The sequence below is a fragment of the Lepisma saccharinum genome, chromosome 10 (genome assembly GCF_977018435.1).
Source record: "Lepisma saccharinum chromosome 10, izLepSacc3.1, whole genome shotgun sequence".
NCBI lineage: Eukaryota > Metazoa > Arthropoda > Insecta > Zygentoma > Lepismatidae > Lepisma > Lepisma saccharinum.
Window position 1 is genome coordinate 29,614,177 of NC_139238.1, and position 20,048 is coordinate 29,634,224.

The 20,048-nt window shown below is 40.5% G+C and overlaps 1 protein-coding gene across 9 annotated transcripts in view; it reads right to left on the reverse strand.

Moving 5' to 3' along the window:
* Nucleotides 1-20,048, reverse strand: part of pum (pumilio) — a 254,522-nt gene that overhangs the window by 59,774 nt on the left and 174,700 nt on the right. The window lies entirely within an intron of this gene.

Consider the following 20,048-nt stretch of genomic DNA (forward strand, 5'->3'; position numbering starts at 1 on the left):
TCACTTTAGCTTGCTGCCAGAACAAGTGAAGGAGTGGCTAATGGATGGTGCTAATTTGAAGGGTGGGGTTTAATTGCACGTTATCTTCTCTCTCGTCAGCACAATTTAAACAATTATCGATGTTAAATAGAAGAATGAATTAAGGTTCTAACGCTGTTATTTTGCAAGCTTGTCAAATACCTATAAAAAACCCAGACAATTCCACGTAAAAAAAAGGCACGCATTTTTTAATATGGCATGACAATTGCCGTTAACCCAGATATTTCTGACGATATTCATCAAGCTTTAAATATTAAAAAACTATTTCAATGAGAGTCCACCTCACCTGCTTACAATTACATTTTCCAACATTTCGCTTATGTACAGTCACAGGCAATAAAAATGGGAGACATCCTGAAATACTCGCTTCCCTGCAAGACTTTGTACACCCTAACTCTCCGGCGGTGGCAGAACTTGCCGTTGAAATTTCGCTAGTAAAATCTACTCAAAGCTGTAGAGCTAGGCAACACACACAACACCTTGGAGGGAAGCCAGTATTTCAGGATCAAGGTGTCCATTTTTTATTTCAGGTGGCTGTACATTCAACTACTTTAAACAATCAAAATATTAATATTAAATTGTGACCATTTCCAGTTTTCCGTAAATCTCAAGTAGATTCATCACTCAACATGCAGAATATCTATAATTTATCGATTTATATTAGTGAATGAATTTAGGTAGCTTTACATACTTTGGTTTCACGATGGTGTAGGGTAGTGTTATGGCTTTGCCTTTGGCAAACGTTACAAAGTGTATAAATATTGGAATTAACTGAATTATTCGCTAAAGAACACCGCTATTCCATAAAATTCACAGACAGATTTAGCGAATTGTACAAAAGTTGGCAACTATGTTTACAGCAAATTTCCTCGTTTTCTCTCTGGCTACCAGTAATTTAGGCTTGGTTCAGAATTGAAGCCTTCCATGTCTACCAGGATATGCCCTAAAGAGTAGTCCTACTTTGCAGAACACAAGATAAAGAGTTGCTCGGAAACTTGAAGACTGAATTATGATGGCGCTTTGTGTAAGTCATTATCCTCAACTTGCGACCGTTTTGCTTCAGTCATCCTACCATGATTTTATTTCCATGTACAACGGCCATTTACTCGCGTAAAAGTTACAGAAAGGGGGCCTCCGCGGCTTGAGAAGGAGAATGTCCCACACTAGGCCAAGCTTTTCACAAGCAATGCCGTACCTCCCGAGGCACACGGCGTGGAGGTCAATAACCTGAAACGAAAACACTCGGGTGAGCAACGCGCTCCAGTATTCTTCACGTTCTACTGTTGCGACTGGAGACCACTGCCAGATTGTTCCAGTAAACGAGGTAGTCTGTTACTCCGTCGGGTCTCCCATTGTGTGGAAATCATAACATCCCGCTTTCATTGTGGTAGGAAGAGGCTAGTGACAGGAGTCTTCCGTTTGGCACGCGCCAAAAAAAAAAAAAAAAGGACAACTATTCTTTCTTCTTGCCTACGCAACAGTAGTTACATAACTGACTTTATGGCTAACACACACACCGACTTATTAAGCACTCATATCGTAAGTATTTTATTTATAGGTTTTGCGAGTAGCGTGTTTCCTTGACTTCGAAAAATTAACCATGATTATCTAAAATGAACTTATTTCATGGGTCGATGCATGTTTAATGCTACTTTTGGCTAATTGATCAATTGATTTAATTAGTATTTTGACGTCACTTTTGGCTAATCACAAAGAAGAGAAAGAGTAATGATTTGATGCCACTTGCAAAGAACATTCATGCCGGGATTCGAACACGGGACCCCTACGTTGCTGTACTAACCACTCCGCCACGGAGGTTGGCGAAGAGAATGGTTATTAGATTATATGGGAGAGGGGGGGTACGCGTATCTTTGCTGTAAGCAAATGCGCCAGAGCCTCGTTGGCCTGTATGAATTCAGTTTCCGGGGTTTGCTTCATGGTAGAGGTTGAATGCTTTCCTAGATCCGCCCTTACATCTCGATGTGTATGCGAGCTCGTGTGTTATGACAAAATAAATTTACTGTGAATATAGGAAATAAAGGAAGTGATGAATACAACTTGCATTTAAAAAACTTAGTTTTGTTTACTCAATTTTGAAGATAAAGCTGTCCCTCTTCTGTGGTATTTTATTTCAACCAACCGGTTTTAGCTCATGAAGTGTAATCTCATTTACTGAGCGAATAAATGATTTGGAAATAAGAGCTGTCAAACGTTCTTGTCGACCGAGACTGTATACTGTGTTCCATTGGGGTATTTTGGGGGCAAAAATTAGTCCTCCCCAGGCGGTGCCTATACTTATTTTTAAAATTGCTGTTCTTTCAACAATATTAATAAAGAGAAGTCAACGCTCGAACGGGTGCTCCATTTTCCTTATTGCGCGTTCAGAATTCATGAAAATTGCAGTTCAGATTTGTGAAAGTCTGTAGAATGCATGTTTCGTGTTCTGCCTACTTCGACGTTGCGTTGCCTCGAACCACTTCCATTTTTGGCAATATCGGAAGAGTTCATGAGCCGTGAGAGACATCTTAAAATTGTGAAATTTTGCTCTACGCCTCATATTTTACTTGATCCACATTAGCTCTAACTAAACCCACAGAAAAATTCGAGTGATAAAAATGAATGTCCATAGAAACTACTTATTGGGTAAAAAAACCAACACTGTACTATCAAAATTTCAGAGCGCAGGAATTTTTCAGAGAAATTAAAATTGCAATTGCAAGAGGTCATTAGGTTGTTTTAGAGCAATAAAAAGGCACTTCCGGTTAAAAGTAAGGGGAAACAGACCAACATGCTTTCTCTCTTGCATACAGCAAGATGTGTTAAAACATGAACCACGAGAGTATTAAGAACGAGTTTGCTCTAGGATTGTTATGGTGGAGATTGTTCGATCAGCATCACGCTCCGGCCGCTTATCCAATGGGCGGCGCCGTAAGTAGTCCGCATGTCAAAATGCCTTCTTTGTTTGGATCCCGTAACAATGTGAATATCAAAATAAATGTTTAATTGAAATCTTTGACAGAACCCATCCAACAACAGAAGTCTGGTGTCGCCACTGGCATCCCCGTCCCCTCCAAGAGCCTTGATGGGAAAAATTCCACCGGAGATCCCTAGATTGTCTTTCACACGGCAGTCAACTCGCGAGGTTGATCGGAACTTCGACATTGCAGATTTACTGCAGATTATCTATTTCGGGAAGAGAGGATGTAACTTCTTTAACCTAAAAAAATTCGGTGGAATTTGTGCAGTGGGTTTCTTTTATTATTATTATTATTATTATTATTATTATTATTATTGTGAAACAAAAATTATCTTAAGTTGAAAAGTTAAGATCTGGATGGCAGCCACTGGTGAGAGAAGGTCACTCTGCCATTACTGTAGCGTCACTGAACTTATTTAAAAACTTGTCAACTCTGAAAAATTATCTTTTCCCAGAAGGGATGGTTAGGAAAATCGGGTTTTAAAAAGACCCCGATCGTAATAACTTGGGATTGATTTCGATTAATTTGGTTTATTTTACTTCGCTATTATACCACTTTTGCTAATCGCTAATCGCGAAGATGACGGACACTCACGAAGAACAACCGGGCAGAGATTCGAAACAAGACCCCTGGCGTCATAGTACTCTGTCCCATCCACTCCGCCACGGAGGGAGGGGTAATAACACTGCGCCTTTTACAATAGTTAGGGGAGAATCGGAAAAGTGTACAGAGATGTATCCCACTTGGTCCATTACGAATTCAAATTTGCAGCCGCTCTTCTTCAGAGCTCGAAGCAGCGCCCAGAACCTCGAGCCAATAACCACGAGGAAATGCCTAATTTCACTTCTTACGCGTTTCCTCGGTTGTGCAAGGAAAAAGTCGTGATTACGTTCAGGTCATGTCCTTAAAACGCTTCGGCGAGCTTCGCCGCCATAATACAACGGACGAGATAGCAGCGATTGGTATGCCGTGTTTCAGAACAGTCCGGCACTGAAGGCGGTCAACGACCACGCTGGCTCAACAATGAAAACCCGGCCGTTACCGCTACAGCTGAGAGCGCTACGCACGGGAATCCACGTTTCTCGGAATACCGACCGCAAAATTACAGATTCGTGTTCCGGGCTCTTGAGATTTACTTGCTTTTCTTCTGTGGGAAGCGGCCCCAATATTCTACATATTAATTCGAATGATAAAATAGCTTTGCTTCTATTTTATGGTTGATAGACGCAGACTTTGAGAAGCAAGCTACTTACTGCCTGCCCTTCCAAACACGAAGAGTAAAAATTCCACGAGACAGAGTACCTGTTGCCAGTGATGTCTACGCCTACATGCGTTGTCTAGTGTGGTGTACTAACAAGTCCACAACGGAAGTCTGCATATTTCTATTTAACTGTAAAAAATTGTACTTTTAAGGAAGAGTACAAGGTAATTCTATTCAACAATTGAAATCAAAGATAATTCTGTCACTGCTATTATAAAGCTCCAAGCTTATCGTCATGTTATTTATACAACCTACATTATCTAGAATGTAGAAAAGCGTTGTCTACATTCTAGTCCACTTATATCCAATCTCTTATTTTAAACAATTGAGAAATACATAAACACACAGACTGTAATTTCTATATCTAAAAAGGCATATATAGCATTTGCAGACAAGTTAACCTCCAAAGTTTTAGGAGATCCACTAAGATGGGAACACGACTGTAGAAAGATCAGTTTACACAATAAACGAGCAAACAAACGAAAAATTCTTAGAGGGTTCATTTTAAAATATATGTTTGTAGCATCGCCCTCGTACTAATCGCAGGTGAGCATCTTTTAATCCTCAGTATGGTTTTCACAAGACATATTTTGTCTCTCGTCAAACATAATGTGTGCGCGTATGTCTGTGTCAACCCCCCACGGCAGATGCAGTTGTCTGTTTGATACATTCGGCTCCTTCACACGGAATCATGTGCAAGTGGAATGGAGCGTTATTTTGTATAGATTTTCCTCCCACTTTGGCTAATCGCGATGACTGGGATAATTGACAAAACTATGAAGGACCCTCACCACTGAACACCAATGCGCAGGGCAAAAGTCGAACCGGGAACTTTGGGTCGGGGAGATAGAGTTGAGGCGGCTATTATCTACGTACAGTCACGGACAATTCTGGGTTGTAAAGAATTCATTGGGAGCAATGGTACCCACAAGAAGTGTTCTCGACTGTTCAACTAACGCTAAGTCAATTAACGTCCTCTCCGACGCAATGAATTGTAGCGCCTAAGAATTAGGGCTCGTCTCCGGTGACGAAACTTATGTTGTCAAGTCAACCCATTACTGAATTGAACACACTAATATTACGTGGAGAAAACAATTCCACACAAAATACCTTGACCACAACTTTAATGGGGTTCACGAGAGTTAAGTAAAATCATTTAGAGTTAAGAAGTTGTTCAATACAAGCAACTCGTTTACGCAGAGAAAATTCGTGATGTTCCCCATCTGCAACAAAGAATTGCGCTGTGCTGCAGTGAAATCGCACCAGAAGTGCTTCTGCGACTGTCTGCTGACTGGATTACGCGACTGGAGTTATGCATTCAACAAGACGGTCCGCATATTGAACACACGTGTCAACTTTGGATGCCAATAACGCTATGTGAAATCTGATTCCAGAAATGAATTCCTGGCAAAATTTTAATGTTTTGATACCCCACATGACCCCCTTCCCATCTAAAAAACAAAATGGCGGCCATTATTGTGTTATGCCCCAAAAGGTGGGCCCCACATACATAATTTACATTGGTGTATTCAAATGTTTCATTTTCCTTACAACTTCTGAAATAATAGGCTGTACTGCGACTTTTGGACCACCCTGTACATAGCATTTTGATGCAAATGAACCTTACTGGACATTTCTCGGGCCTTTTTTTTTTAACTTATGCCGCTCGTAGTTTATTAACTCCACGAAGTGCCACCATTTTCATAATCCAAACTGGTTTCTCCTACTTTTGGCTAATCGCGAAGATCAGGATGAATGGTGGTAAGATGAAATGGATGTAGGGACAATGACAAACACACATGGACGACACCAGTCCTACAAAGGATTGTCCTGGCTGGAGGTGAAGGCGCCAGAGCATCGCTAGTCTGAAAAATGTAGTCCAGGGTGTATTACGTGGAACTGAGGTTGACATTTGGGTATTCGTGTGGAGCCGCGACTATTAAACAAAATAAATAGCTTTATTACCGAACAGATGACTTCTCGTTCGAGCACGAAATTCAATGTTTTCACCGTACGAAAAAACCTACATGCATATATAAGTACGCACTAAAACTAGAAGACAGAAGAGCATCATGAGAAATTTGGCTCCCGGTCTCCGTCGATTTCTCTTCGGTGCATTCGCCGGATGCCTTGCAGCGCTTCAAGTCGTGTTACGTTCAGCAGAGGAAGCCAACATTAGTGCAAATCGTCACAGAAGTTGTTTCACAACATTTTCTCTTTGCTATTCGCATGTTGTGGTACTTTCTCTCTATAAACGCGCTCCATACTTGGCATAATATAAATCTCTCGCGGGCTTTCACTACTACAATTACATTGTTGTATTGCAGGGACATGCAAAATTGACTGCGACAAAAGAATGAGCCAATTTGGTCCTTTAAGGAAGATAAGGCATTTTTCTTACTTATTTTGTAAAAGCTTAACCTTGAGAAAGTTTTGCGAAACTTGGGATAGGTTTCCTTGCAGTTCAAAGAACTGACAACTCAAAAAGAGGTTGGAAAAGTCAACAGGCTTCAGGGGCAGTGGTCTTCCAGAAAATTGAGTTTCTACGTATTTAAACAAGGGCATGTCAACATGTTGAAAATAATTTACGTATTTATTAGGGTCGAGCCGATACCAGCGGTATCGAAATGTATCGGTTGGAATTTATTTACCGATACTTTGGTTTCCCGGAGTATAATTATTTTCGACGTTACGCAAAATTTGCAGTTTCCATTGTCTTTGTACCACTATTATTTGAAAAACGTATATTGTGATTACGTAACAGGTATTTTTATATTCTGATACAATTTGTATATTTTAAATCAAAATAAAATAGTGCTTATAACCTGAGTGGAGTACTCGCCCACTTGAATAACCTTTAATTCTTGCAATTTTCAAGTATCGGTGGGAATCAGCTTATCGGTATCGGTTAAAAATGGTATCGGCTTAGCCTAATATTTATTTCTCACATAAAATAAGACATTTTCTTAATTACTTGTTTACTGAATTAACGAACACTGTTGATCAGAACACGATTGTCGGATGGTGAGTGAAATGTACAAGTGTACATTTTATGTTTCTCCGCGACGATAAGGATAAATGGGAATTACAAAACTGACGAAAGGATGCCCACAAGGAAACATTCCATGGCTAATACCATTTCCTCCAGGGATAGCAGATAAACATTGTCAGCTTATGCACCAACATTAATACTGCGACTATTTAATAACTTGTTTCGTCGTAGATGATGAATGAAGGGAAATGTCCCCAAAGCGACTACAATACACACACACACACATATATATATATAGTGGAACCACCAGCAAAAAAACCTGTGCAGACCCACGAGGGGAGGGGGAGAGAGCAGACTGCTTCCTTACGGCCCGAGCTGAACGGATCGAAGAGAAGGTAAGTGAAGAACTTTAGCCAAAGGTTCTTTTGTTTGTGGTCGCTCTATAACATACGAGGTGACAACTAAAAATGGTATAACCCCCGCCCAAACACAGGCACGCTTTTACAAGTTACTCTGCGGAAAAGGAATTCGGAGCAGATGTGGTCAATGAAGATTCAGCTTGGAGCAAGTGCAGATGACAAACAACTTCAGCCAGATTCCTGTTGTAGGCGAACAGGTTGGACGAGCAAGCGTCCACAGTTTACATACTTTCACAGCTGACAAACACTTCCAATACCTTCTGTGTAGAACGAAATACATTAAAAATAAATTTCGCAGTGCAAAGCTGAGGAACTGTTAGTTCTTGAAATTATGATGTAAGCTGAAGTTCTCCTTTCCTGTGTGTGAAGGGGAAGAGGGTGTGTGCGAAATCCGTTTTGGCAGCCCAAGACACACTATTCACTTGAGTGGATCCCCAGCCAGCTGAGAAAAAAGTCCAGAGGTGGTTTACATGCAGTGATTTTTTTGGGGGAGGGGGGTTAACTGCTACGAATGAAGAATGCATTGCGGAACACACACGTAAAGCATTACTGGGATGCAATTATCAATTCGTGTCATACGTAAATCACGCCATGCATAATTATGCAATACCGAATAAAACGTGCCTACCCCAAAGTCACAGCAATTAACATAGTAACAAGAACGTTCAAACATGATTCAATCCATTCTAACTAAATTACACCACCTCCTATCTTACACGAAACCTGTGTGCTTTGCAAATCCGTACTCAATAACGATAATAAAATAAACTCACAGCTACAAAACAATTGCGTATTCACGATTTGGTTACACGGCAGAGCACTCATGTTTTACAGCACTGTCTGTTAGTAAGTTTTCAGTGCATGTACAGTCGCGAACTCTTCTGCGTTCCGTTGGGCCACCACAACCCAGTGTGTTTATCCCACGATTTAATTGCAGTTAACATTACTCACAAACACATACATTCAAAGTAGACTATTCATCACTAAATGAGAATATCCGAGGTGTTACTACGCGATTTACTGTCAGCAACTGGTACTGGATATCGCACTTGAGGCCTGTCAACTTTCAACAAATCACAATTCTAATCGGTGGAGCGAATCTACAAAATTGCATTCGCACAGTCTTGTTAGAATGGTCACATAACGTAAGCCAGCGAAATCAACGTCACCTGTATACGTAACCTACGCCTAATTTGCGTGGGTTGAAACATGCCTATAACAGAAATTTCACGAAACAAAATTAATCAGGAGAAATGAAAATGCCTGCTTCGAAAGACATATTACAAAGGTATTATGCATTCAATCACGAGGATTTCACATATCGTTTAGACACTGGCGGAAAATTGTTCGTCATCGTCAAGAAGAATGCCAGGCACTTCAACAATTGAAAGCAGTATAATTCTATTTCACTTATACAACGCCCGCTACGCAGATTCCATATCTACGTGAAAAACTCACATCACTAACGTAGGATCACAATTTCTCTACCCGAGCCAGAGAAACTGACATTAGGTGCTACCCTTCAACCTGAAGCGCAACCCATTTGCCTAAACTGGTCGTTTACGAACTGCTACATGGATGGAACAGTCTCCAGTTGTAAGGTTTCTGAGATTCCTCCCGCAGAGGCTTCGAAACATCGTGAGCAAGTTTCTGCATCATGATGGAACTTCTCGCAAGCAAGCGACCGCTTTTCTCGTTCTTCGGGAAAAAACGCAAATTAAGAGCCACAGTCGGTCGCACGCGAGTGAAAGGCGAATATGTTGCCAATTGAGAAAAACGAATGACGATCATGGTTCCGATTATTGCGGATTCGAAGCCGATAAAAAAAAGTGGGAGGCATGCCCGACGGAATCGAAGCGATAAATTGAAATCAAAAGTGATTAATCAATATCATCAAGCAATCCTGCCAATTATATTCCAAAGGGTGACTTTTCAATGGTTACGGAAGGTTCCACCCCCCCCCCCCCGGTCCTTCCTATACAGCCAGGAATTTGGTAATTTCCAGGGAATAATAGTACATTCAAACGTTATACGTGTGTGTTTAGATTTATAAGGGGACTTCGGCATGAAATTTCATTTACAGTTTGTTCCAATTTATGAACCAATTGGCCAATCCAAATTGGACCAAGATACACAGGGCTAAACACTACCTATAGTGCATTACATTTAGAGAATAGTGTTGTGTGTATCGAGACAAATCTCACTGTTCCGTACTATCAAGGTATTGCAGCCAGATAAGACATTCGCTCACTAAACAAGTAAATTAACATAGAAATGTATTAATAGGTTAATGGTTTAGGCAAGTTTTATGTTGGTTTACTGGGCCTCAATACAGCTGTAGTATCAGGAGTGAACATTTCACGACCTGCTGAAAGGAGACATGTTTAACGATTGATGCATGCTGAAGTACACGAAGCATGGAAGCTATTGGGGAGATTTCAGACAGAAGCGACAAGCGACAGATAATTCACACCCAAGAGGATAACGACACGGGGCCATTCAGTCGAAATCAAAATACGTATTCACCGTGTATGCGAGAACAGACCGTGGCGATATGATATACGGTATTGAGAAAACGGGAAAGTCCGAGTAACACGCCAGTCATAAAACTTACAATAAATAATAATTCAATGAATGCCGTGCATCGGAAGGCATAACTTTTTTTAAATTTTTTCTCATATTAATATGTTTATTATAGTTTTGTAAAAGGAAATCAAATTATCAATACTCATTCTGACTACTTTAGAATAAGCTATCCCTTAATTTACTAAATAATAATGGATGCAAGGATAATGGACAATTTACGAGGCCAATTTTGAAGACATTCCACTAGGCCAATCCAACATTGCCATCGTGTCAATAGAGGCAATCCATGCCATTGTCTCAAGCCACTCCACTAAATTAGAATGGTTTCAATGTTATCGGCGCCAGTAGTCATTGGATTGGCTTAGTGGAATGTCTTCACAATTGGCCTCGTGTAAATGCCGCATACAGGTAATGTTTGTCGTCTCTCTTCGGTTCGAAAGCTTGCAATGATTACTCCTTTTTTTAGTGTTTCCTTCCAAGCGATACGTGTCGCTTCGGTCTGAAATCTCCCTTAGGAAACAATAAGAATCCTGTTTCCAGAGAAATTGCGAGTAATATGTTAAGGTGTAAGAATATACTACGATTTTAATGTCTATGTCACAAAAAGCTTCGCAAAAGTTTTAGGTCCACTTTATGCTCAGATAGCTCATCGGGACTGCACCTACAGATTAAAGCGGGACCCGAACCAGTGTTCAGTGTGACGGGGAACGAACCCGGGTCACTCATAACAAGGCGACGGCGCTATCACTGCGCCATCGGAGGCACACGTCAATTATTGATTGATTTGCTTTATTTTACTTCACTTCTTGTGCCACTTTTGGCTACTTTGCGAAGATGGGGATTAGTGATGATATGATGAATGGACACTCACAAATATCCAGGCAGGATTCGAACCCGGGACCCCCTGGCGTCGTAGCGGAATGTGCTAACCACTCCGGCATGGGGGCCGGTCCATGTCAATTATTGTGAAGGGTATAATCCCTGTGGTACAATGGGCGGTCGCCAAGTTAACGTGCTTTTTTTTTCTTTAACCAATATACAAATCTACAATGGTGCGAAAGATGATGGATATTTAAAGGCACACGCACGAGGCAACCGGCTTGTCCCACTTCACATTAGCACGGAATCTCACTGAAAAAACATTATTTCAATGAATGCTGTGCCTCGGAAAGTAGGTGTGAGAATGTTTTACTTCCTACAACTAGAACTGTAAACTCTGAATGCACGCTGCAACGGGTCCCTTTACCAATGCAAATACTGCATCGGCAACAAGGTCACGAGGTTCAATGCTGCTGTCCTGTTTGAACACCCACTCCACCTAGCACGAGCTCTAGACTTAACCCGCAGGCGACGTTCCATTCATTGCATAAAGGAAGCGGGCTCTTAATATACACCGCGAGCTGCTCAATTAGAACGCCTCACAACGAGATTGTCAAGACGAACGTACAAAGATTTGAGGAGAAACTCCAAACATGGTAGTAATTATACAAATAAAATGTGTGCTTCTGTCTTACAAATAGGGATTGGTGCAGAGGCGAGACTAAGGACACCCTGCTGCTCTCCTTCCCAGTTCCCACCCGTCGCGTTCCGAAAGCAAGTGTTGCCAAATCGAGTAACCAAAATTTCCTCCTTTTTTTCATATAATTTTTCCTTCATCTCAGAAAAATTGAAAGTGATCACAATACTTTGTATGTATTATTATTTCTATTGACCAACAGAAACCACCCATTTATAAAAATATTACAATTGACAATGAATTAAAATGAAGGAATAAAAAAATATTAAGATTACTGATATCCAATTATATAATGGGCGAGAATATACGAAGACTTTCACGAACGGTTATATATTGCATTATGATAAAAGTTGGATACGCAATACAAATGCATTGTATTGATTCATCTCATGCCAAATTAACAATTGTGTTTACAGTCGATTTTGGGGGGGGGGGATTACGCGACGAAAGAAAGGGACGATGTTATTCGAACATCAAGAGCTTAGTTTAATATCTTCAAATTTCCATGCAATTTTGACTTTATTCATAACATTTCTAACAAAAATTTTACCCTCGTTTTCCTTTACCGGGGGAAATTTCCATTCATGTGGCAAAACTATTAAGTCCACTTCATGCACATAAAGACTAATCGGAACTGGACCACAGATTCGGATTCCAACCACCCGGCAGTCGATGTTTCGGTACAGACTCTACTCAAATCATGCAATCTCTCAACCCTTACGCGTTCTTAAGAATGGAATTCCACTCATGCTTGTAAAGAGGTTGTGAACTAAATTTTGTCCGTTCTTGAACCTTGTTACGGAAAACATGATTTATGCAACGACAATTTGCCTGGTAGCATTTATATACACCCAGTTCTATAATGCTCAGCATGTCAAAATTATCCCTACAATGTCACAAAGCTGTGACGTACAGCCGAAGTTGTGCATTACTTTCACTGTATTTCATTTCCTCTGATTAGTGTATATTTTTAATCTAGGCTAACCGTGATGGAAATGCGCGGGCAAAACAAGTACTAATATCTTAACAGACTCGTGCCCACACGGGCTAAGAAAAAGTCGTGCATTTTGCAACTGGAAGCTATGACATAACATGTAGATGTATTAGATGGAAGAGAAAACATTCAAGGATCTGTTAAGTGTTTATGAAAAAAAAATCGTTTAAGTTGTTACTGCATCTTCAAGTTTTACAGGCACGTGTGGCGCCCAATGTGTTCGGTGAAATGTGTTCCCTGCATGGCCAATCAAAGAAGCAACACGTGGAAAGATTGCCATCTCTGCTATTGCGCGCGCGCACACATACACACACACACACACGTGCGCATATTAACATATGCAATTACACGCTTGTTGGGACATTCCACGTCGAATATGTGAAACACTTCGTTGTCACGTTAAGCGGTGGGGGTTAAACCTATCAGCTCCACCTCTCCTGGTATTTGACAATAATAGTTCACGTCAAAGAAAAAGCAATAACACCATTTACAACAATCTCCTATATAAATCGACAATTACAATTCAAACCCAATAACGAAGGGAAAATGACTGTACGAAAATGCAGAAACCACGTAAGAACTTAAGTGCATGAGGTGCAGTTTTGTATAGGATGCTCGAAATGCACTTGAATATTGAAAGAAATCTACGATATATTGTAGAGCGGTAGTTCTCAAACTTACCGAGACCGTTCCCAACAATTTTTCTCGTTAATACAGAATTGTTTTTAACTTTATACATTAAATCGTTGTAACCAAACGTAGTCTAAGAAAATTGTTGTTTTTCAAGATTGTTAACAACACTGCTACTACTAAAAAAACTATATCAACGAACTGACCCCCCACATTTCTTTTTTTGCGACGGCCATGCCAACCCCCTTCATACGCTATAAAAATCACTTTCACGTGAAAAAATAAGCAAAGAAAACATGAACGTAAGACTGAGTCACCCAGACGAGATGAGTCAATCGGAATCCGGGGCACTTCTCTCCCTTGCAGCCCACCCTGGCATATATCTATCTACCTTTCTATGTAGTATTGGAAGAAAAGTGGGCGAGTCGTGTTTAGGGGGAACAAGGAATGACGTGCATCACCAACTCTAACTGATCACGCAAAGACGATAAAACTTGGGAGATATACTGCAGCTGAAGAAAACTAAGATTATACGAAGTATCTGTAAATGTCGCCAATTAATATCCCGGACCCTTAGCACTGATTAGGAAATGCATCTAGCTAATGGTATGAGGCATTCATCTTTCCGCAACCTTGGAATCTGTTTCTATATATACTGGATGAACAATGGACATTACGTCAAACTCTCGGCATAAGCTTTTGTACGTTGTAAAACTGAAACTGAATTTTACGTGAATTGTAAGTACAAGAAGGAATGCCAGTTGTACTAACTGGAACAATCTGTTGTTGAATTCAGCTCGCTTTGAAAATCCTTAAAATTCCTTCTCGTGAATAGATCGTTTGAGAAGTAAGCTTCAGTCGCCGCATCTGGAACACATATCGAGATTTTCCATCTCGAAGCATTTACTCAACGGCTCCAGCAGTTACGCGGAAAGACGTACCATGAAGATGCGGTATTTTGGCTTTCCCAGCACCTTTTGAAAAGGCGAGCACCACCAAGTCGGGTTAGTTTTTGTATAGTTTCGTATGACTGACAACACGTGAGCAACAGGAGCGACAACTTCCAATCGAACATTGTCGTTTGATATCTACGGTTTGCCCCATACATCCCTATAGCAATAGGGGTGAAGCAGAATTTGGGCCAGAACCGATAAGCTTCACAGGCGAAGGTAGCCTTGAAGAATGGACAGAGCAAAATGTGATCCGAAAGGAACGCAGGGAAAGTTTGGGCCACAGACAAGGCGATGTTTAAAATTAAGATAGTACTAGATTTCATCACGTCCAAGTTCATTACGAGTGGAGTATTTACCTATTAGCCGTTTGTCAGAATTCTATACGCATTTACACATTCTAGGTAAGGCATTGAAGAAACTGGCACAGGATAATTTAATTGAACATCCGGCCGAGAAAAATAATGAGAGGTCGTCAACAATTATACAAAAGTTCACCTCCTGTAAATGAATTCTAGTGCTCGTAATAAAACTGTCTGAAGCAATAATATCAAAAGCTCTTTCTTTTGAGCATGTTCATCTGGGAGAGGAAGAAAGAATGCGACATTACTGGCAGACAAGAAATTATGTTCACACTTGTGATAACTGAGAATTAGGCTATTAAATCCCTACGGGTCTTATCGCATGTTTAGTGGTTTCGATTTTTGCGAACAGTTAACGAGATTTCCTTTGTTTATGATTGCGTGAAAAATAGAGTTTCTCGTGGAGAGCTACTAGGCTACTATATACTGTACGTCTCTTTTGGCTTCGAAAATGAGGTAGCTTCAATAGCAAAAATCTGAAAAAGGAATAGGCTATATCTAAAAATGTAAATAACTACACAATAGGATTAGACAAACTTTTCAGTTCGCATCATGATCACAAAGGCTAATCGGAACTGGGCCTACAGTTTAAAGTGGGATCCAATGTGCTTCAACCTGGGATGCCATAATTACAAACCGATATGGGAGGCCCTAGAAATATGGAGGTTTTACCCTATTTCTGACTTGAAAAGGTAGTTCCACGTGATAATAGAAAACAAATACTCCATGAAAATGTGCTTGGGTATATCAAATATACTGTTGTTTACGATGCACAGAATAAAGATGTACACACACAGTTAGATTTAATACCATATCTATGCATAAAGTGGCTCTGAGGTTCGCCCAGCCTCTAATCCATGCGTACCTGGGATCAAACGTGACGACAAAGGCACCCGTGCGTTGTGCTGACCACCAAACGTCCAGCATGTGCGCGAACGAGAATACATGTAGTCCTGCCTCGACACTCCCGCATACGTAATACGTAGGATATAGCTTTTTTTACCCTTTATCTTGTAATATATATATGACATACCTTGCTGCTCTACATGGGATACGTCGAGACACGGCCTGACGAGCCGGACCTTCGCATGTAAAGAAGGCAATTTATTCTTGAAGCACTGTAGTAGGTGTTTGGATAAGAACCAAGATCGAGTATTTTTCACGCCTTATCTTCCGCACTAAAAATTTCACTAGAGAAATTACTTCCACTGACATCTTACTACCATTAAAATGACAACTATTGCATAATTAACCGTAATTAATATAATTATAATAATTCGGTTGTTAAAAAATCATTTACGGTGTAAACAACTGTAGTTTATAATCATTATTTTCATGCAAGTTCGAACCAAAATTACAAATTTGCTTTCTTATTGCTATACATGTAGTAGTGCTATACATGTAGTAGTGAGAGTCCATTCCAACCGGCTACCGACACCAGAAACAACTGTTTCGTCCCGTTTTTGTAAATTAGCACGCAGACTTAAATTTTAACGGTAACACTGTACACATTATGAACTTGAGGTGATACACTGCACGTACAAACTCATAATGTAACATAAGCAGAGGGTGAACTTCGAAGCGGATTAAACTTAATGTGCGTTTCAATGAGCGTGTCTGGAGGCGGGTCCGAAGAGGATCGGGGTCGCGAGCTGTAGAGTAAATGTTTTTATGTACGAGAGTTAAAAAAATTGCTGGGATTAAATTTCATCTGAACGCACGCTAAATCTCATGGGCCGAATTATCAAACTCGCGTACCCAATTCGTGGTTTTGCACTGTGCAAAAACTTGAGTGTTTCTTTAAATGTCCATGTATTTTATTGAACTGGTGTAGAAAAAACTATTATAGATTTTCCTGTGGACTTTTAAAATATCGGGGAGTGTTTGAGCTCGAACCCGCGACAGATTGTTCGTCTGATTGTTTCGTTCATTCGTTTCAGTATTCCATCATCCATCCTCGACCATCCTTTGCCGTTGAAATGAGTTGGGGTTCTCAGGAAATAGTTATATTTTAGGACAATATTTCTATCTTTGTAGATTAATCGTACGTGCGGGGGTGAATTGGATGTGTGAAGAAAAATATTGTTTCAACGGTGTTTTAGATGGATTTCACTGGAAACAGGCACCTAGCTTGTCGACAACTTTGAAGGACCGAAGATGAGTCCTAATCTGACAATGCAAGTTTCCTTGAGAGTGACCCCTGCATAAATTTCTCATTTAATCATCATTCATTCTATGCGATTATCCTAAAAGATTGTCCATAGGTTTCGAGATATCGAGCTATAAACAGGGTGTAATTATTCATTTTAAAATGTGTGAAATGACAGAAACCCTTAAAAAATTGAGTTCACGTCCTAAACAAAGTAAATTTTTCCAGTCTATCCTTTAAAAACACGGATTCGAGCATCGAAAAGAGACGACGGGGAGGAGGCACGCTGCGTCCTTTTAAAACTGCAGTGACGTCGGGGAAAGATGATTAGGTCCGCAGGGAAGAGAGTCGCATGACTAACACCTTTTAGGCCTTTCGTGATGCCTCGCGCGGCCACACCTTCAGAGTGACCCCACCCAATTTCATTAAATTTACTCTCCGCGGAATAGCTTCACTGACAATCCAAATATTCCCTTTAGTGGCAGTAAAAATCGCTTTCTGGACCTCTCCACGTCCTTGCCGTGGACAGACGAACTTCTGACAATTCTTTAAATTGCGGCCGGAAGGGGCTGCGAGAAAGTGCAATTAAGCGGCTCTTCATGAATTCTAACCCACAAACGTCAGGGTAAAAACAAATATATGGGGCAAACACACGATCAACAAGAGCAAGGAAACTCGATGATTGCGTTTGATATTACAATAACTACACACAAGCAAATATTAACGCATGAAGTGGTAACTTGTGTTGCCACTGACATTTGGAAACGCACGTGATATATGTAAACCCGTTTGACAACATTCCGCAGTCGAATGCTTCTTTGTCGTATCTCCACTTTGCGTAGCAAGTTAGTTGACGACGTTATAGAGTTCCGTTAATGCGTCACATTTCGCAGCGACCTATCTGGTTGTCAGGTGGTGTGAATTATCAATAATACTATAATGTTTGTGCAAAACTTGTAGTGTATTCCAGATACACCCAAGTCAAATTTTAATCAGCTCTCCTGAGAAGTTAGTGCAGATGGACATACGACAAAATAGTATTTAGCCGGCGATATGATTCCTCCTTTTTAGATTGATTCAATTGTTATTTCATGTAGTTTTTCTCCTCCTTTTGAATAATCGCGACGATAAGGATTAATCATGAGTTCGATGAAGAATGTCCAGGCGCCAGAGCCTCGTAAGTCTGCAACATTGCAGCCAAGGTGTACTACGTCTGAAGTGAGGTTGACATTTGGATGTCTTTGGAGGGGGTCATCACTCTTTGCGCCCCACTTTCCACGAAAGTAAAAAGCACACTACTCCAAAAAGTTAATTGTATATTAACACAAACTCTCAGACGTAATGAAAATTTAGGAAAGCTGCGAGGTCTGTTTATGAAGCGGCACTAAGAGGAGATGTCGCGGAAATGCCTATCGTGTGTAGGAAACACGTGGTGACAAAGCTGTGCTGAAATTCCTACGAATGCGATTGAATCGCAGAGAAGCGTCATCATCTCACGGCTTACTAAAAGAAGGAACCCCCCACCCCTTCCCCCTCTGTTTGGTAAACTTCATATCTCAGTGGACAGCCTTGTCAACGAATGATGCAGGAGGACTAAACGATTGTTTATATACGTGCTAGCTCATGCACTCTGTAAACACTGACAAGGGAAGTTCATTCGCTTGCTTGATCTACAGTATGTCCCTAAAGTCCGATGCCTTTTTTTATTCTTCAAATATTCACCAAGTGAAAGTCAAAGATTTATGATGTAACAAGGTAATCCAGGAGTTTTCCAGTAACTTATAAACACATTTCCAGGCTACTCCTTATTGATTTACCATACTGATAAAAAAAAGTCTAAAATTTTCATATTAATCAAATTAATCAATTTCATTCAACATTACTGAAAATAAATATTTTTTACACGAAATATGATAACCGGGGAGCAATAGAAAAAAGCATCTTTGTCACTTAACTCTGGCAAGTGTCAATTACTACACACAGCGATCTGCAAAAGCCAGGGTGGGCACCTGAAACATTTCAAGTATCGCGTGCGATAGGTGAAAACTAACATACTCACCAAGGCAAGCAAACAAAAAATTGCCTTCATTTTACATTTCATAAAATTCGAGCACACAGAAAAAACCGAGGAGAGCCAACGCCACGTGTTAAATGTTAGTTTCTCCCCAGAGGATTCGTAGCAGTGCAACCTTTCCCTCGCTTCCGATCGAAGAAAGGTCACTCTTGCAGGAGGGAGCACCTTTCGCGAGAATCCATACATCCAGGCATTACCATGACCTACAGATTACCATGTATTCGTTAGAACAAGTCTGGTAATTTCGTTGGTATATGTTTTAAGTTCATTGCCTGCACTTTTGGCTAATCGCGAAGGTGAAGAATGAAACTAAAATCATTAATATTTCCAGAGAAATGCCCATGCCAAGCCCAGGGTTTAAACAGGGAAAATCCTTATATTTGCCGACATGATGGGTGCAGATGATAACATCTGGAAGAAAATCCAGAGTTTAGGAGCGAGTAATGTATTGAAACCCCTACTTCACCCGTTCACATGAACTGAAGGAGAGCTATTGGTGGATTTATATGACGTTGTACATGCATCGTTAACGGACACGTTTGGGCTGAATTTACGGTTTACCACCGCAAGACCGAATTTGTAGGTTTCTAGTCGTAGGTCGCGTTTCGTACATTTTGGCCAATCGTGTCGAGGTGAAATGACGATTGCATGGAACTCGCATACCCAGGACTCGAACACGGAACTTTGGGTAGCTATATCGCGAGTCTCAAGTCAACAACCCGGATATTGAAACACGGGAAATATTCCCACTCTCCAGTTGTAAAAGCCACGCCAAGCAATGTCAATGAAGCCTGTGGACTCTTTCGAGAGTTACAATTTAGCTTGAGCACCAGAATTGAAAAATCGGTTCCTATTAACTTCAATGTTGATATTCCGTTGGGGAGCATATTCCAACATGTCCGCAATTGATTTGGCATTTTACTTAAATACTGGTATTTCTCTTCATTTTGACTTGGGTATTCTGAAAATACCGTGGGTTTAGAATTAACGCAGTCGGTCACCATTGCCCCTATGCGAATTTATAACCATCAATTTACATTTCAAGGACTCAACAAGAATTTCAAAAACATGTTGTGACGAGCATGTCAATATTACTAA